The 21,479-nt window shown below is 35.5% G+C and overlaps 1 protein-coding gene across 1 annotated transcript in view; it reads left to right on the top strand.

Annotated features, from left to right (window-relative positions):
* The window catches only part of NECAB3 (N-terminal EF-hand calcium binding protein 3), a 1,629,394-nt gene that overhangs the window by 955,133 nt on the left and 652,782 nt on the right, over positions 1 to 21,479 (top strand). The gene's annotated exons all lie outside the window — the stretch shown is intronic.

Below are 21,479 nucleotides of genomic sequence, written 5' to 3'. Positions count from 1 at the left end.
AATCAGACAGAATTCTTACTTCACCAAAATAACTGGCTGCTTAATAAAGTGGATGATTTAGAGAATAGGCAGAGGAGAACTAATATAAGAATATTTGGCCTTCCAGAAAAACTGAGGGAGAAGACATCATCACCTTTTTGAATTCCTGGCATCTTGAAGTGCTTGATTTAAAAGATGGATTATCAAATGGAATAGAAAGAGCTCACAGAGCCATAGGAAAATTGGTACTTTTCCGTTATACCCCTACCAGTCCGTGGTGCTGTAGTTTGAGTGTTTGAACTGATGTACATGGTTAATAACAAGAAACTGTAGTAATTGTCAAAATAACTGTCTACAAGTATAGATCAATGCATTTTAATTATCTTGTCAGCTTCTTAGTTGAAGTTGACAGTCCATGGTGCTGTGGTTTGCCAGCATGTGGTTGTTTTTGCTGGAATGTCAGTTTCTGTGTGAGAACTGCATGTGTGAATTTTTTCGTTTTCTATTTATTTCCGGCCCACATTCACTTTTAGAACACTAAACAGTTTTGTTAAAGTCATGTTTTTTGTAAAGATGTTTTTATTTTTCACTTTGGAATTTAATGTTGTCGTTTCATAACTGAAAAGCGTGACAAGCTTTCTTAAAAGGAATCCTTTAAGGAGTACCTCTCAAGTCAAGTGTACTTCACTGAGGAAGGTTCTTTATTTTAGGTCATTAAAAAAGTCCATGCTCCTCACGGTTCCACATTACAAGTGTCGGTTACACATTCACTTTTAAGAGTGTTTGAACTGATGTCCACGGTTAATAACAACAAATCATAGTAATTGTCAAAATAACTGTCTGCAAATATAGATCAATGCATTGTAATTATCTTGTTAGCTTCCTAGTGGAAGTTGACGTGGTAGACGTGGTAGGGGTTTAACAGAAAAGTACCGGAAAATCAATACCCTCTTCACCTAATTCACCATCAAAATCAATTGTGGTAAAGTTCCTGTCCTTTTTGGGTAAAGAGCTCATTTTAAAAACAGCCTGGAGAAAAAGTCCCATAACATATAAACAGAGTCAGATCAGATTTGACAATGATTATTCTGCAAAAGTGTTAGAAACAAGGAAAAAAAAACTTGGCCATTAGTGAAACTTCTCAAACAAAATAAAATAAAAGCGCAGATGGTAGGTATATCCTGCTAGAATCAGAATGTTCTATTCAAATGACTTGAGAACCTTTAACAACATTGAAGAAGCTTCTACCTTCATCAAGAATAATAATATCATCACAATTCCTGAAGAAATGGACTGGACTGTTTCCACCAACTTGAAAAGATCTCCAGAAAAAAAAAAAACTTGGTCTGATGTAAGGAAAAAGAAACAAAGAACTGATTCTAAAACTACACAGTCTTCTAAATCTCTCAAAGAATCAACAAAGATAAAGACTTCTGAACTTTACCACAAAATGTATGTATTTTATCTATTATATTGCCTATTATACTCTGAGACATTTATACTTTTTCTTAAACTTATACTTTATGCAACATACTCATCACAAGTCTAGTGGTTGTGTCTGATAATGTTAAATGGTTTTATAACTTAGAGTGACTTCTAAAAAATATAGTTACATCTCATTCATAGGCAGTGAGGAAAACCAGATTCAAATGTTATATTTCACTTTAGTACGTTGTGTTGTGTCTTTCAGCTATCCCGGTTAGGAGTCGCCACAGCGGAACTCCGGTCCGCTAATGTTTGGTAGTGGATTTTTACATGCCGAGTTACCAGCCCTGATGCACAAACTTCAACGAAGGCACGCCCATTCATGCATGCCTCCACACAGTAGACGCTCTAGCTGAGAATGGAATGGGACAACGTCTTGCTGTGAGGCGACAACGCTACCGCAGCACCACTACCACGGATAATTAGTTATATGTAAAGGAAGAACAGAGACAACATATACACAAATGTTTTTTCTCATCTCCCTTTTTATTAATAATACATTTAGTTCACCTCGTTGCATAATGGGAATTGAAAATTTTTAATCATAGTTTCTGTGGCTTACTGACTTCACTACACTTCAAACTCCCATTTTAAAAGTAACATAGATATCCATATTTTTAAATGTGGAAAAAACAGTTAGAGTCACTATAAACAGAGTTCCGTTACTGGGTTCTGACAACGCTGTTATTTTAAACATTCTTGTGCACTAGTTAGAGCTTTCCTTGTCTGTTATGAAAGATTTAAGGTGGAACTAGTCAGTTATGGAATCCCCTGCTTGTCCGTTTTTAAGGTAGCGCTTGTAGTGTGATATCAGTTGCACAAGCAGTATATTTTAAGCTCATTTAACATGGTCTTTGGATTATTAAAATCTATAAACCCTGACTTCTTTTAAATGAATAAAAAGTGTAGGTGTGAAATCAGTGACAGAGTAGCTGTTTTTTCGTGTAGGTAACACAAAAAAGAAGAATTTACAGTAACATTGAATAACATCCAATTGTAAAAGTTATAGAAGCATTACAGACTACATTGTTACACTTGAAGTAAACACAGTCCTTTCTTACTTCTGAATTATTCCTACCTAGGCTAAAAGATACACTATGCTATGGTGATCCAGTAAAATGACATGTCTGATAGTGTTGTAAACATCTGTTACAATGTTGCAAGTGTAAATAGGAAAATATGTGTGTGAGATGCACACATCAGATGCAGTTGTGACATACTTCTGTGCACATAATAAGTAAAATTAAGAAAGGTTTTAGACATATTATACTGAATACTTCATGAACCTGGTAACAGACATCATCTAATTTCAGAAGGCACAAAGGGACTTATTACCTTGTACTTATAACTCCTGCTTATTTGAATATAATGTGCACATTGCTTTATTAGATAGCATAGTAAACCCTGTACTGTGCAGTGTTGTTATTTTCCTCTGCTCACACTGCCTAGACATGTTCAATTGAATTGATTACCCTAACCAGGAAAAGCTGAAAGAAGAAGAAGTAGTAACCAAATAAATAGTGAATACAGTAAATTACTGATTACTGTCCTCACCCTTTAGTGCTTTCTAATCTTTGGTAAGTGGGGTTCAACTTTCAGTTAAGTGGCAAAGATTCTTACACCAACATGCAAGTAGTTGTTTAACTGCACTACTAAATTGTGTGGGCATGTGTCCTTATTTTCTATGATGAACAGTTGATTTATTCCCAGCAAAACTTTAAGCCAGGGCTCTATAACTCATAAAACTGGCATCTCAGACAGTCTTGTGAGTGCCTGCTGATGTATTGTGGGAGTTGCCTTGATGACAGGGTAGTAATGGGAAACCTATAGTAAAATTGCACATAAATTAGCATAATAAAGTAGTTTAGATGTCATTCATTCTACCAAGAATTGTTTGAATTACACATTTACAGACATAGGTTCCTAAGAAACGCAACTCCTAAATGATATTCTGTATGCTACACATCTGGTTAAGGCAGGGATTTATAACATAAACTACCTTTAATCCTTCAGACATTAGTTATATAGCTGACTATTATGCAGCTGATATTTTTACTGAATATTGACAACTGTTTAAATAATAAGGTTATCAGTTTTTAGTGAGATGGTTGGTAAAATGAGCTCACCTTGGAATTTCATTCTTATTTCTTTAAAGTAAAGGTCCTGTGAGAAAATGTCTTCATGGTCTGCTTTTGCTACTGCTTCAAGTAGTAAAATAAGACAGATTCGTAAATTGTAATTCTTGATGAGAAATTCAAGTAGAACACTAATTAAATAGATATGAGATAGAGCGATTTCATAAGGCACTGTTCAGCTTAATAGGTTTTGTGTTTTTTAGAGTGTCCTTACTTTTAACAATTTAATAACAAAGAAGGGAGTTTGCCTACTCTTGTATCTTGCTGCATGACACAGTCTTTGATAAACACTCTATTATAAAGGTTCTAAGGAACTGTGGTTGTGCAGAACAGCTTCAGTAATGCTCTGCCTTGACTAGCATTTTGTCAATATTCTGTGATGATATTCTCACAATATGAATTGATATTATAACTATGCATTAGTATTAAGAAGTTTATAAATTGCTCACCCACATGGCCACTTATCAGGGCAAATTGCTTCTGTTTCATCATCAGTGAGTGATCACTATGGTCTAATGTTGTCTTCATTTTTTCTTTTAATTTATCACAAGTACATTCATGGGTGGGCATAAAATAAACTGAATCTGGTTATGCTTTCATTTGTCTCTAATTGAAAGCATGTGAGTGATACGTAGAGATTTATGACATGTATTGTTCACTCAAACATATTTACATTATCATCTCTAGTAAATACAACTCTAAGGGTTCATTCTATGGACTATATAGTTTTTGTAGTATGATTCAAGTGTTCTGAGTAGACTTGTCCATATTTATCTTCACTTATTGATACATTTCTAAATCTATTTCACTCAGTTATAATATATTTTTAGTATGTAGGAGAGTGTTTATCTGACATAATCATTAGTATATTGGTCATATCAGAATATTGGAGACTATTAATATATATATATATATATATATATATATATATATATATATATATATATATATATATATATATATATATACTATTCTCAGGCTAAAGAGAACTAATGTTAAACAACATTTACTATGTTATAAATGAGATTTTACTTTATAAATGTTTAAGTAGTGCATGATAGGATGATTATATTCTGAAAAAGAAGTCTAATCTAATCTAAAATTAAATTGTATTACCAAATCAATACTCATTTCCATACATTATGTTAATTCATTATTGATAGTTATATAGGGAAAATAATAACTAATATTGTTAAATCTCCAAGATAAGAGAAAATGTGTACTGGAGCTTGAAAGGGGTTATTTTTTTTTCTTTCTTTTTTCATGAGGGAAGTTATGGTAGGCAATCTGTTAGATTTCTTCTCATCTAGCAGATTGGAAGTGTATTTCACTTTATGTACATTAGAGGGTTTAAAAAATATCTATATACTTGTTATACAAGTAATTTTGGCATTTTTATTTTTTCTTTTTTTATTGGCCTGAACTAAACTCTATATTAAGTTATTTGACCAAAATTAAAATATTGACTACAATGAAAATTAGTAACACAGTAGTTACACATTTTACATTTGGTATGGTATATAATACAAAACAAATATGATGTAAAGTTAAATACTGAGAATGGACTTGACTATTTTATCCTTAAACACTAAGGGTTTAAACAATCCAAGGAAAAGATCTAATTTATTATGATATATGAAATTAAATATAAAGTACAAGTATTATTTCTTCAAGAGACTCAATTCAAAACAAGTGATACCTTTAGCTGGAATCCTAATGAATATATGATCTTATCTCACTCTTCATATAAGAAAAAGACTAGGGGAACTTTAATTTTATTGAAAAAAATGTCACTATGCCTGAAATCATTTACAAATATGAAGATAAAGAAGGACTCTTAGCCATAGTAATAGTAAAATATAACAATAGACTCTGGATATTAGTAAATATATATTGGTTTCCAGGTATTGGGGTTGGGACCATAAGAAAACACATGGATCTAATAACTAGAGTATATAAAGGAAATTTGATTTTGGGAGGTGACTTTAATTGTATATTGGATAAATCAGAGACCATAAGCAAAATAAATTTACATGTAAATTCTATAGGGAAGCTACTTAAGTAATGGGAAGAAAGTTTAAATCTAATTGATACATTTAGTTATAAGGAGAACAATTCATTATTATTTTCACACCAAGACCACAGATTTGGGGCACATACAAGAATTGATAAAATCTACATATCCCAAGAGCTAAATTCAAAAATAATATAATTTTCTACAATCCCTTGTCCCTTTTCAGACCATAATTCATTAATTCTCAAAATACATGCAGATTATAAGAAATTCATTTTTATGTCAAGAATTCCAGCTTAAATTACAAAATTCAAACAATTTAAACCTTGGTTAGATCCAGAAGTTCAATTCTTTTTAGATATAAACTACACTACTGAAATAAATGTAATTAATCTTTGGGATACTTTGAAAGCCTATCTAAATGGAAACATTATTTCATGGTATAAAAACAAGCTAAAAGAGTGGTAATCAGAATTATGTAACATCCAAAAACAAATCACAGATCTCACTATTAATTCATCTACTTACACACAAAATAATCATAAAAAGCATTGGAAGACTTAAACAAAAGATATAATGAAATCCTAACTCACAAAACTAATATAGCTGTAGAAAGGTTAAAACTTAGTTCCTATACAGTATCACCCAAACATATGCATAATTTAGCAATAAGATAAAAAAAAATTGATTGAAAATAATATTACAAGTATTATACATGAAGGAAGGAAAAAAAAAAAAGGTTTTGGATATAAATGATATACTAGATGCATTTAAACATTATTTCTCTGACCATTATAATGATACTTCACATATAACTAATACATCAAACTTAGATCTGAAATTAGTAAAGGTAAAGGCGATACCAGAAAAGTTAAAGTTAGATATTCAAAAACAAATATCTCTAAAAGAAATTACTCAAAAAAATAAGGAAAGTAAAAGTAATAAAACACCGAAAATTGATGGAATAATTAATGAATTGTATAAGATATTTCCATCTTCAGTAATGTCATTGTTTCACAAAACTTTGAATGAAATTCTAGCACAAAACACAACTCCAATTTCATGGAGAAACTCCTTAATTACACCCATTATAAAAGAAAACAAAGACCCTTTACAGTGTAAATCTTACAGGCCAATATCTTTACTTAAAATGATTATAGAATCTTCATGTCAATATTAGTTAGTAGAATTAAAAAATCATTGACACATAATAAATGAGGATCAAACAGGATTCATTTATAAAAGACACACACGACAATATACAAAGAATTCTAACACTCATAGACTTTCTAAACAGAAACAACCAAGACGCTCTAATAGTAGCTTTGGATATGGAAAAAGCCTTTGATTCTTTGAGCTGGGATTTTCTTTTTAAGGCTTTAGAATTGTTTGAATTTCCTACTAATTTTATTATGCTAATAAAGAATATTTATAAAAACAATTTGGCTTATGTAAAACTTGGGCCATTTGCCTCGAAGGCTATTGAAATAACCAAAGGTACAAAGCTGGGATGTCCAATGTCTCCCATCCTGTTTGCCTTAAAAATTGAATTATTTGCCTCATTAGTACACCGCAACTCTAATATATCAGGCATAGATGTATATGGTCAACTCAATTCAAAAATTGTGTTATTTGCTGATGATGTTTTACTCACGTTATCTGTCTCGGAGAAATCAGTACAAAAACTAGATGAAATAGTGGAAAGATTTTATCATATTTCTGGCCTTAGATTTTACAAGGGAAAATTTAATTATATACATTTGAATAAAAAGAGAGAATTGACCTTAACTACAAATTGTGTGATAGGAAAACAAGTTCCCATAATAAAATATTTAGGAAGAACACTGTAATAATTTGGAATCTACGTTAGCCACAAATTATAGCAACATAATTAATACAATAAAAATGTTAATAGTAAGCTGGAATAAAATGTTTTTGAGATTTGAAGACAGATTACAAATAACAAAAATGACAATACTTCCAAAAATTAATTACATTGCACAAGCTATTCCTATAGTACCTAACAAGAAGATCTTGAAATATATAAATACAATTTTATTAAACTTTCTTTGGTATGCAGAAAGAAATAGAATAGTATATACACATCATATTAGATCTTGGGAAATGGGTGGAATTAAAGTTCCAGATCTAGAATCATACATAAACGTTTCCATATTAAAAACTATCATTAATTGGATATATCCTAATTATTTTTCAACATGGAAATCATTGCACACTATTATTTTTTAAATGAAAATAAAATAATTAAAATTGTATATTAAGTGAACAAAATAATAGGATGTGGCACATATTGACTGTAAATATTCATTATAATATAACAAAAACCAAAAACTTAAATTATACAAATAATATTTACAATTTATTCAGAAGATTTATATATACTAACATGGATATTAAGATTTGGCTAGACTTGATAATACCCTTTAGCTCTACAAAGAATTTCATAAATAAAATTCATAATGTTATCTGAACTAGATGGGAGGGGAAAAACTTCACTTGTTGGCAACATTGTATAGAGAATCAAGTAGTATTAGACATTCAACAAATTCAGAATAAATATGACATTCCATCAGCAGATTGGTTGATACTACAAAGCATATTGTCATATGTTAAGGATCTTAGTAGTAAAATTATTAATTCTCCTTATAAAACTAGTCCAAATGTGATGTCTAATATCTGAAGTTATTTACAATTATAATTGGATGAATCTAATTTCAAACTTATACAAAATATTGATAACATATAAAACTAACCCTAATGCAAGATATTGGAATTTCATAGCAAAAGGATGTCACATGAATCTATCAATTGAGAGTAAAACAAATATTTTATGTTCTGTTAACTTAACATTTAATTTACAAGTATGGAAAATATTTACATGGAAATATATTCACAGGGCATTTATTACACCTGATAAACTAGCCAAATTCAATTCACTTAATAAATCCATTTGTTGGAGATGTTCTTTAAACTGTAAAGCTGATTGGTCTCATATATTTTTTGATTGTATTAATATAAAAAAATTCTGGGAAGAAATTACTATTTTTCTCCAAGCTATATTCACAGGTACCTTTATTTTAACAAAATCTTTAGTCCTCTTAAATGTTAATGATACTATTGGAATGAATAAAAACGATCTATACCTAATTTGGTCCATACTAGCAAGGAAATGTATAACTAGAAAGTGGAAGTCTTCACAAGAACCTACTCTGGAAGAATTCTAGAGATTGATGGAAGAAACAGCAACATTAGAAATTAAGGTGAACGAATCAAGAATTTCACCTAAAACATGGACAAACAATCCTTGGGAAAAATTTTTAACTCTTATTGAGACATTAAAAATGAACCCTAAATAATGAATGTGTAACTTTATACTTTATTAATTGAATATTATAAATTTTCGTTACTAATTTCATATATTTTATTAATTTTTTTCCTCCTTGGTTCAGGTCAATTGTACATAGCAGCATAACATTGGGAAACTTACTAAACATCTGCAAGGGAGAAGCCTAGGAAATACCCAGTGCATCATGGTTTGTTCACTAAGAGATCTCTACAGCTAGGATAGCAAGAGCTACAAATGCCTTAGAAGCCATAGGTATTGATAAGCCACACACATTCCCTTAGATTCAGCATGTTGTGTGGAACACATTTGCCAATTTCTGGATAATATCCCTGTCCACTCCACAGCAGCCCACTATCTCGTCATCAGTGATGGTAACACAGGTGCTGCCTGTAATGCTTGCAAGCACTATGTCTGTGAAAATGTGCAATCCAGTCAACATACTTGATGGTTAGAACAATACAGTGCTGCCTAACTCAAAGTGTTGTAACTACATACATGTTTGCTAGCTACTGCTCTGCTATTCTTCTTCATGATTTTTCCTCGTATAGCATCACACCATGTTGTGATGTTTGCAATAATGACTGCGAATTGTGAGATTTATTATGTAATTCATTTACATATCGTTATGCGCTAATTTCCTGTGCTTTTTCATTTACACCTACTTACACACTCATTAACATGTACATACTGCACACTGCAGGCTGTTGGGTAACTGTCCAGCTGAAGTCTATGAACTGGAAACACCCTGCGTGTCACTGAGAAAAAAGCAAGTCTTGTATACTACACAATCTCAGTCTCTGAATTCCAGCCCATGTCTATTAGTCTTATCCTATGTGCTTACCAACCTGTCCCATGCCCTACTCTGCAGATCTTACCCGATCACTTGTCTAGGTCTGATTAAGTGATTGGCCTCACCATGCATCACGAAAATGGTTATTGGAAAGACACAAAGGGTGTCTTAACTTATTTGTCTTGTAATTCCTATGAACCAGACTACTGATGTCATGTTTGAACAGAACCCTTGTGCCTAGTCAGTTTTACCTGGTTAATAAATAAAAGTGAATTAAATCAAATAAGAATGTTTGTTTATTTAACTGAAATGTTACAGTGCTAGACCCTGCCTGTCACATTTATGAAGAACAAAACTCAGCATCAATAATTTTGTCAAAGGATGCATTCTATGAAAAGTTTGCATGCCTTCTTTTTGTGGGGATGCATTTTTGATAGGGTCATTAATTTCCTTCGACATATCAAAGTCATGGATAAGTAAACTGGTGATGACCTAGTAAACTATTTGTGGGGGAATAGTGAGAATTTGTATATGTCTATGCCCTTTAATAGACTGGGAATCTCCTGACAACTACTTTATGTCTTATGGACACTGTTTGACAATACAGGGCATAGTGGGTATGGCAAACGGATGGAGGGATAAAGAGAAAAAAAATCAGTAGTATTTACTTACTTACAGAAATAGCGATGCTTGCAGCATTATTTTATTTGTTTAGATACACGTACATTAAAGTTGTAATGCATTTGCCTGTTATAGTCTTGAGCGTGTCGTGCTGAAACTTAAATTGTGATGGATAGCACACTTAAAATGTGACTGCTAGGAATTCAGTAGTCAAAACATTCATGTAATTTTATAATGTATAATATAAAAAGGCTAGGTGGTTTATTACATTCAGCCATTAATAGAAAAAGACCTTAAATAAGACTTGAAATGTCAAAGGAATGCAGCGCCTTTAAATTATTTATTCATTACTGACTGTGCAACACTTTTTGTTTTTATTTCAGATATTTAAGATTTCATGAGTCTAATATACAATGTGCAGCTTAAAATATACATGCTGACTAAATAATTTAGACTTCAAATGTGATTCCAGCAGTGTGGCTGTGAGTTATTACTCCTACATTATCACTGTGTAGTGAAAGCTGTAATGCAAACAAGTGAAACAGTGCTAAGATGTTAATGAATTGTTATATAAGCAGGCAAAATGTGCAGCATGTTGACGGTGTGTTCCAGGCTTTTGAACACATGCATAGTGATGTTTGTTGCTAAATACACATGCCTTAAATTATATGACAAGACAATGTCTAGTAAAATGTCATAAAAGTCCAATTTCTTTTAGCTAAGGAACAAATACATGCTTTTTACGGTAAAGTAAAATTGTCCTGTTCTTGTTTGTAAAATTACACCCCATCCATAGCTCACAACCTTTTACCTCCAGAATCAGGGACAAATTCAGAAAATTATTAAGGACAGTCAGGGACTTTTTATATTAGTGCTATCAACTGGAGAAGTTGCAATTACAAAAGGATGCAAATTAAGATGCAGTTTTTGAAATAAAAGAAGTCTATAATTCTAATTATTGTCATTATTTATTGTGTGTAACCCGTCACATTTTCTTCCCCAGATCTCCAGTTTTAGGAGGAATTAAGAAGGATAGAGCAAAATTTTGATCCAAAAATCAAGGACATCCCTGAAAATTAGGGGCAGTTGAGAGGTGTAGTCGCACGTCTTAATGAATATATTAATAACTGTATAGTCTGAAAGAAGAAGGAAATTTGTACTTCAAGATTTATGAGCTTATTTTATAGCAGGAATGATGGAAGAAAAAGGAACATGCAGAGGTCTGGGTTATTTATAGAATCAGACAAAAGAGACAGGATTTTTGGAGCAGTTTGAATTGTAAAAATTATATTTATTATTAATTGCTGATGTCATTAAAACATATGTGGGAAGGAACTAATTTGTTTGGATAATGAGTCATGAGATTTAAATATAATATTAATTGACCCCTGAATCACATCTCAGTTTTTTGCATACATGAGGATGGTTTAGAATGGGTCACAAGATGGTACCTTGGACAAAATATGTGCACAACAGAATTCAAAACGTAGTAGTAAATGATATGTAACATGATATGTAACATGAGGAAATTGGGGTTTCCTAGGGAACATTCCATGGGGCTCATTAGTGGGTCTAGGACTCTGTAAGATCTTTATAAGTAATTGCACAGAGGGCTGGAATAAAAAAAAAAAAGAAAGGATGTCTCTTTACAGTTGGCTCAAAAATTATCTACAGATGTGATACACAAGATGAGTAAGAGAGTGAGATGGAAATTGGCATTGTATACATTTTAATATCACTAAGACATCGTTTTGCTACCAGTTTCATTTGAATATCATTATACAGTTATTTTAATATATCTCCTTTTGTGCATTTGGCTCATTGCACATAGAACTATGAATTGCTGCTGGCCAGATCCAGTCTCTGATTAGCTGATTTTAACAGAAGTGCAAATCGCATGGTATGCAAACTGCCTATGAATCCTAACAAAATCTCTTTGATATAAAATCTATCCTTTCGCAGCAGCTGAAAGTCTTGTAAAACGCATCATAAGGTACAAGGTGTTCATCAAAACAATGGACTTTTACTGATCCATCCATCCATCTATCCTCAACTCCTCTTCCCATTTTTGCTTTGGTGTGAAATTCATACAGGGCTTGTACACTATGAAAAGCCTTGCATAGTGTATTAGCTTGTTACACAATCTGATTAAATGAATAATGGAAGAAAATATTTCAATAATAGTTGAAACATTTCCTGTAACTTACAGAGCTGTGAAATTAAGCATTATTTTTGGATAAACCATGCACTTTTAGGATCATAGGATTGTAAGACCTGAAAGTCAAGAAAACATCTGTGCATTGCCATTACCCAACCTCATCTTAATGGACTACTTGTAAAATGGCAAAGCAGGTCAGTCCAAGAATGAATTTGTGGATACCCATCCAGTCATCAGGGTTCATCTGGAAGGATGCAAAGGCGCTAATCCATTTTACATGTAAAGGCAATTTGTTCTAGAGATGGGTTAAATGTTTGCTAATATATATCTGTCCCTCTAGCATATTTTATTTATATGTTGGTGAAGATTTAAATCATTTGTTCAGTGTTTATAGAGTGTTTTTTCTTGCCCAAGTACAAGAATTCAAGGATAGTTGGATCCTGAAGGGAACAGAATGCAAGAACGAGGTATCTACGTAGGAGCCTATAAGAGACTCACTGTAGAGATAAGTCTTTACACCTGCCTTGGTGGCCATTGTGGCCATACAGGTAATTACTGCGTGGTACCCATATGACTGTGCAAGGGTGGAAAATGTAAAAAAAAGCTCTCATAATTAAAAATAAAATAAACATGCTTTATAAAATTAATGTAACAGGTCAATATAATATCCTGCAAATCTTTCTGTAGTCATTATCTTAAAAGAAGTTATCAGAAAGTCTCTGTTTACCTGCAGCAGGCACCTACCTAAATCCCCAAGTTACAAAACCTGGAATGGAATCCTAAAATTCACTTTCCATGTCCTAATACCCACAGACTGAAATTACCATCAAATGTAAGTCCTATAACTACCAAATGTCACTGCAAAATAGTGTACCTCCTATCCTGCAGTGCAAAATATTTCATTTATCTAACAACAAAACATGTCATTTAAGGGAACATATTTCTGTTAAGTAGTGAAATCACAAGTCATGAAACAAAGCCCATAATCCTACATATTTCATGTATGATACAATCATGTTACCTTCCATATCCAATTTAAACAGTTTTGGGGTTTGAATTATTGCTTTCTGTTCATTTTATATGTATACAGTATATATGTTATTTGGATGGTTAATTAGTTTGAATAGCATTTGTACAAATAAATACTGTTCTGGGGATTTTTTTTTTTATTTTAAAATATTTTACTTTGGTCTAATCTGTGATTCATAGACAAGTACTGCACACTTGTGCCACATTAACAGTTGAGAAGATCTTTGCATGGAGCACCACCGAGCTAAAGAAAAATGTAGAAGTCAGTGGGCACTGGGCTCTGATCCAAGGACCACATACGAAAACAGAGGCACAGCACTAACAGGATGAAAAGTGTCAAGCGTGGGTGAAAAGTGTCAAGAGTGGGTGAAAAGTGTCAAGAGTGGGTGAAATGTGTCATGCTGCTGTATGGCAGTAACAGTGCTGTAGAGGCAGATATGGCTGACATGATGGATATCAGAGCTGTGGAAGATTAGCACAGCTGAGTCACTGCTTACCTCTTCACACAATTCAATAATAATTAAGCTGGTAGTGTTTGGATAGCCAGTAAGGGTAGCACAATTGCCAACAGAAAGATCAGTGTGGATCAGCACATCAAGTTGTAACCCTATTCTGCATGTAAATGGAAAATAAATAGTATACCAGTGAAAACAGGAAAGGGGAGCAGAGGTAAGCAAAGAAGGGTAAGAATAATGCATGAATGATAGGACACAAGAGGTAATTTTATGGGGGTCAGATCTCCTTTTGCAAGTGCTACAAAAGAAGGGTAGTTAGGCAAGGTACTGAGGGTTGGCTGTAGGTGGGACAAATAGAGACATTTAAGTAGTGTAGACAGACAGACAGACATGGAACCCAGACCCAGAAAGTTGGGAAGACAGTGGGAGGACACATGCATGCAGAAGGTGAACAGTTGGTGATGGGGAGTATTGTACAATGAACAAAAAATGGAGAATGGCACATGAGGAAATTAATATAATAGGAACAAGGATAGGGTCTGGCATGCTGTGATGCCAGGGCAGCTGAGAGGACAACAAACACCAGCCCAGACACCTGTCTGGTTGCTCCTCAGGAGGCCTGAAGGGCAGAATCTGCCAGCTCCTCCATGACTCCACCACTTATGCCACTTTGCAATTCATATTGCCACTTGGTCAGCCAGTTGTCAGTGCACCTTGGCAGAAACCTGCCTCTACAACTAACATTTGGATATCACTGGAGACTCCTCAAGTCCATCTTCCAGAGAGAAGACTCTGCCCATCCCATGAAAGGCAGACATGGAGAGCACCATTAACCTCACCAGATCACCTCCAGCAGTGGGATCATTGTCCACCTTCTGATAGGCAAACCTATTGGCCATTGGTGTCACACCACCAGAGGTAGCAGATCATAGAGACTGAGAAGACTATGATTTTTCCTTCTAATACACAACAAGACCTGTAGATGAATTACACAGTGGAAAGAAATTATTATACACATATGTTACAAATGCAAGTACACTTGTACTGTAGAGTGGCACAGAACATATACACAGCTCATTGCCTGTAGATAGGTTCCTACCTCCTATAGCACCCAATCATATATAACTGATGCTCTTCTGCAGCTGCAAAACAAAGAATGTACTGATGAGCATATTTATTTATTTTTACATTTGTTAAATAGATAAGTGCACTGGTAACCATACCCTTTTTGGGTACAGCCTGGGCCAGTAGTCAGTAGAAATCACAATGTATACAGAAATAAGAAATAAATGGATATGATAAAACAAATGCATAATACCATAGTTTGGATACACAAACAAAAGAATTTACAATGTAAAAAGAAAGAAAAACTAATTTGATACACAAAAACAATTATGCAATAAAGTAGTTTTCATACATGATCATAGTTGTCACTTAAGTTTGTCTCAGTACATAGTATTTGCAATATATGAGAGAGACAGATAAATTGTTAAAAAGAGATAAGAAGTTGTAGAACAAGTGGAGAGGAATATTAACCTGCAGGAAAGAGTAGTTAAGATAAGTTACCTGCAGGTCTACTCTGTCCATAGTATAAGACAATTTTTATACCCCAAAAATAAATGTCTACAGTATCTCTCTGTCTTTTTGTCCTGAACATCTGCTCCCATTGTTGGAGCAGGCTGGAGCAGTGCTGCCTGAGATGGTTATAACAATAATGACACTGCTGCCCATTTCATCACTCAACATCTGTCGCAGTTTGTGTCAGTCATACTGTCCCAGCAGTGCTCACTGAAGTCACAATACAGGAGGAACAGCAAAATCCTGCTCTCCTTGATACCCCACATAACCCTGCTTTTCATATTACTGAGCCAACCATAGCCACTAGGCAAGTCCACTCAAGGAACAGTGTGGTAGATCAGTGTTCAGGGATGTGCATTTATGAATCACATGTTGCACAATGTAGTACTGCACTACAGTGATATGCTCATACATAAGTCACAGGCACACACACACAGAGGTCACATTCTTTGTGCTCACCATGATGTGATCACATGTTGCACTATTTAGTGCTGGACTACATTGCTATGCTCATACATAAGTCACAGGTGCACACACACAGCGGTCACATTCTTTATCTTCACCATGATGTGATGATATGTTGCCCAATGTAGTGCTGCACTACAGTGATATGCTCATCACAGGCACACACACAGAGGTCACATTCTTCATGTTCACCATGACGTGATCATATGTTGCACAATGTAGTGCTGCACTACAGTGCTGTGCTCATACTTAAGTCTCAGGCACACACATAGTGGTCAAATTTTTCATGTTCACCATGACGTGATCACATGTTGCACAATGTATTACTGCACTACAGTGATATACTCATACATAAGTCACAGGCACACACACACACACACACACACACACACACACACACACACACACACACACACACACACAGGTCACATTCTTCATATTCACCATGACGTGATCACATGTTGCACAATATAGTGCTTTGCTACAGTGATATGCTCATACATACGTCACAGGAGCACACATAGAGGTCACATTCTTCATGTTCAGCATGATGTGCATGACTATTTCCACTGTGTATGGATAGCATGTTTTACACATGCAGTGATTCACAGATGGTGATGCTATCTGCCTTCATCAGCATAAGAGCCATGCCAACTGCCTCAAGCTGGCACAAGGTAATGTGCTGTCAGCATTTTGCACAATACGGCGTACAAGTGTACTACTAAAGTATAGAATAATTTGAGTAAAGTCTCTGTATATATGGAGCTTCACAGAGTTAAGGAAGGAGTCCTGCCTGGTAAAGAACTTCAACAATAACAAACCCAGTAGCGGGTGTCAGGATGAGTGAGGCATAGTTTTTGGTTTTATGTGTAACTGTGACTCTATCGCACTAGCATGGAACAATACCATGAGCCTGTGTGAGTTGGGGGGATCAAGCTGTGAATGTAAGATATTGCAGGAACTACTTGTCACTAAGGGTGTGGTGTTCTTGGGACATGTACAGAGGCATGAGTATAGTATCTAAATGAAGAGGTGAGAGTGGCCATAGAAGCAACTAAAGCTGTTAACCATGTGCATTAAGGAGTGGCAGAGGCCATGGTCATACTCATGTATGTGACACATCTCAACGTACAGTAACCATTTGAAATGTTGGACACTGTAGCAAGTCCTGAAATGCTGAGAATGAATGGCTGAGAAAACAGACAAGTCCGAGATTTCCATTTCTCAGGATAATCCTTTTTCTCTGAGGAATGGCAATCTCATATACATATATACATCTATAGATACATATGTGTATATATATATATATATATATATATATATATATATATATATATATACACCTAGTAATGACTGTGAAAACGTTGATGTCAAAATGTTGATAACCTTGACGATGACTAAGAAATATGCTTCCACTGAGAAACAGCTTCAGCACATTCAAAATTTAAAACTTTAAAAACATCATTTTTTCAGGGGCTAGCCCCACTGCACCCAAACTTTCTGCAAATTAAATATACTAACTCCAAGACTGCACAAACATGGGGTAAGGGCATATTCCCCAACTCCGGGATTTGTGTGATCTTGCATACCTTTCAATCATATGAGGTCAACTAAACACCTGCTGACCAAACACACACTCAATATTCTAGGGGTCTTGCCCTCCCGTAAAAAAAAGATTTAAAGGAGAAGAGACATGTTCAAGATTTGTTCTTCTACATTTTTTTTTTGTGTTTTTTTTTTTTTTTTTGGCATGCCAGTAATCATCATTTTGAGTGCCACTGCCAACATTTCAATAGTGAGCCTAACATACACATCCTCTGACTGGCACATGTAGCTTTTGAGTGTACAGGTATTGGCTTGGCCACTTCATCAATGTTATACTTTGAAGAGTTCACTAGCCATTTGCCACTGCAGGCTGTCTGCACATGATATGTACCTTCTGAGCAAAGATGCTGCAGACAAGTATTAACCAGATCAGATTTGGCAGGGATTGGTACAGAATGTGAATGCTGTTGGCATCCATAATAGGTATCTGCAAATGTTGCAACAAAAGTTTATTAGTATGAAACTCTGTGCTGACGAAAATGGAAAGGGCATTCTGAAAGTGAGGTCCATCACATGGGGTGGATGATGAACACAGAAGTGGTTCACTAAGGTCTAGGAATTGTTGTTTTCAGTCACTCACTATCAATCTATCTGTCTTTCTATCTATCTATCTAGGATCAGCCCCTCATACCCTGGGGGTGGTCTAGTTGTAGGAGTCAGGCTGGCACCAAGCACCTGTCTGTTAGGTGAGGAAGCACCAGGTTAATAATAGCCATTACAGTACACTGTGGCTCACAACATGGTATGAGGGACTGTCTGATAAAGGCCCACCTGCATATCTGTCCAATTCTGGTGTTTAAATGCCGTATCCTTCAATACAAGGTATGCCTTAAACCTGTACAGCGGTAGTCCCATGTGTAGCAATATGCATGCCACAGGGGGCTGTGTAAGCATATGTGAGTGGGCTGACAATGGTGATTTTCATACTTTCACAGGTTCTACTGATAGAAAGCCTGGTAAAACAAGGAAATATAGGACTGATATGTGCAAGGAATCTGTGGCTGATGATGATGATGGAAACTGCATGTTGATGATGGCAACATGTACGTGGAATGGTCCCATCACACAATGGAACTTTCTGCAATACACTGGGGTAGGGTAACCCACATCCACCATTACAGAAACCCTTTTGGAGATAGAGGTTCAGCACATGAACTAATAAGTGGTGGACCTCATCTACTGAGAAGGTAATGTCCAAATTGAATAAATCAAAACCTAGGCTGTTTAGGTGCTCACCATCAAAGCTAAAAAAGTCGTTGTCAGATTTCTCCAAGTCTTGGTGGTCGATTACGTGGAACCCAATTTGCATAGCCACCCAGGTCACTCTGTGGTTAATAACATGTCTAGATATCTCAGTAGCTCCATTTCTTCTGCCTCCCCTCATGGATTCATCAGCACAATTGAAGACCAAAACCTTAACATTTCAAGATACAATAAATGAAGCCTGTGAAGGTTGGACAGAATTTTGCTAACAGAATTCTCTTGGGGGCTGTAGTTAAGTCATTTCTCTCCAAGGTGAATAACCAGTACTCTAGACAGTCCCTTGTGTGATGAAAAGTGGAACCAGGACATGCCTGATAATCCAAAATGCTGAACTAGCTGATTATTACACCATAAGGACCCCATATGGCCTGCCAGAGAAAACAATGCTTGAAGGGTTGCTCTTTTGATGAAGGAATGACGCTGAATCCAGATAATGTCCTTCCCTGTAGCACAAACAATTATGTTTTTGCTTTATTTAAGATAAAAAGACATTATACAGCTACCTTTCTGTTCTTTCAGTACCTTGGGAAAATGACCTTCCATAACCAGGTTAGATGTATTCCCTGTTCTAAAAGAATGCAAACAGTATCCCTCAGGAATTAAGCCTTGGGTTAACAAAGCTCTGACTAATACTGAGTTCTAGCTCGAATGGTCTGCTGGGCACTAATATAAATCCAGGTCCTGACAATGCTGCTAAAGGGGTAAACCAGTGGACCGGGCAAATAACACTGTCTAGCTGAACTTGCTGTCCCTATCTAGCCTGATCAGTTTTGGACTTTTCCACCAATATCAACAGAAAATCTCTGTGAATGATCACAGCAGCATAGAGAGATTAATAATAGCTCAGAAAGCCCCTGCATGCAGGCAGTTGAACAGGGTTGCCCAAATGGTAAAGGTATGAAGATCAGTTGATGAAAGAAAAAGCTCCCTGACAACAGTGGCTAGGAGGTGGCATCCTATTGGCTTCCTAGGATCCTTCATGGCCCCTTTGACATTTTCCCATCATTTAACCAGTCTGAGGGTAACCCTATAGCTGGAGAATTCTTTGCTCCATAAAATGGGCTAATCAGCCTGGAGCTGACAAATGAATCCAGCGATTGTTAGGAAAATCATCCCCTGGAGCATCTGTCTACCAAGAATTTTAAGACCAAAGGTAATACCAAGCATCTGTGACTTAGGGACATGGAGTTGTAAAAATGTCTAAAGGTCTGCAGACAATGAGAAAGACTTTCTTGTGTTCTGGACCAAGGAATTGGCCACTATTGATCCAACTATCCTTCTCCAATTAATCAGACTTCCAGAGGAATGGTTGTTCCCAGCATCTCCATGTCCTGGGCTAACTGGGGAAAGCCGGTTAACTGAAAATGGGAAAGGCTATCAACTATTGCATTGTCGCAGGCTGGTATATGATTGCTAGAGAAAGATAAATTAATCAGCAAACTCAGCAAAACTAACAAATGAATCACAGAGTCTATCCATTTAGACCTAGAAGAGCAGTTTTTCAGGGCATGGATGGCTGCAAGGCTATCCAAGCAAAAGGAAATCCTGCTGTTATGCAACCAATCCTTTCACACCAGAGTGGCTACCCAGATACGAAAGATCTCAGGAAAGCTGATGTCCCTCCTTTTGGCTGACCAGTTTATGGGCCATTTAGCTGAAAACCAACTCCCACAAAAATACCTGCCCATCCCAGTGCCTGCTGCTACATCCAGAAAAAGGTTCAACAAGGTGGAAGAGACCCAAGGTGATTACCAAAGGGAAACTACATTAAATTGGTTCAAGATGGTGTACCATAGGCAAAGGTTATCCTTGACTCTGCGTGTTGTTTGGACCCTGTACTGTTTGGATTTATTATCCTTCAGTAAGTTAGTGATGGTCCACAAAAAAGTCCTACCTGGCACAGTGGCCCTGCAGGCAAAATTCAGTAGACCATGAAGTAGCATGATGTCTCCTATGTGGGCCTTATGAATCCCAAGAAACATCTTACCCCCCCAAAAAAAAACAGTGATGGAATGTATGACACACACTCTCAGCCCATGACACTCTAACAAGCCAAAATTCCCATCATTTGAAGCGTGACCAGCTCACCATAACAAAGCCAGCACAAACCAAACCATAGATCCAACGGCAAACACTGTCCCTGCAACTGAAGGCCAGTTGCCACTCGGAACAGTAACTGTATGCTCCTTCCATATACCAAACACAAGCTGGCCAACCATACAGGGTGAATAAAACCCACAGAAAAAAACAAAAAATGGAAAGGAAAACTTATTGCGTAAACACCTTCTAACTCCCGAGTCTGAGAACAGTGGTAGAGTATCTCTAGAAATGGAATACATTAATTTAGTCGAGCACACATTGCTCGATCATGCAGCTCACCGACTTTTATCTGCGACTTTCGGAATGCCGAACAGTTGGAATGTCGTAAAAATCACAGAATTTGACATTTACGACCGCTCTTCCACCTAAACAAGCGCTACCATGGGTTAAAAAGGGGACGATATTTTGCAATTCACAACAAGTGTGATCGCTTTT

This window comes from Protopterus annectens, chromosome 12.part0 (assembly GCF_019279795.1).
Source record: "Protopterus annectens isolate FY-2018-M chromosome 12.part0, PAN1.0, whole genome shotgun sequence".
Lineage (NCBI taxonomy): Eukaryota > Metazoa > Chordata > Ceratodontiformes > Protopteridae > Protopterus > Protopterus annectens.
The sequence above is the reverse complement of the archived record's forward strand: the minus strand, read 5'-3'. Positions and strand labels throughout refer to the sequence as shown.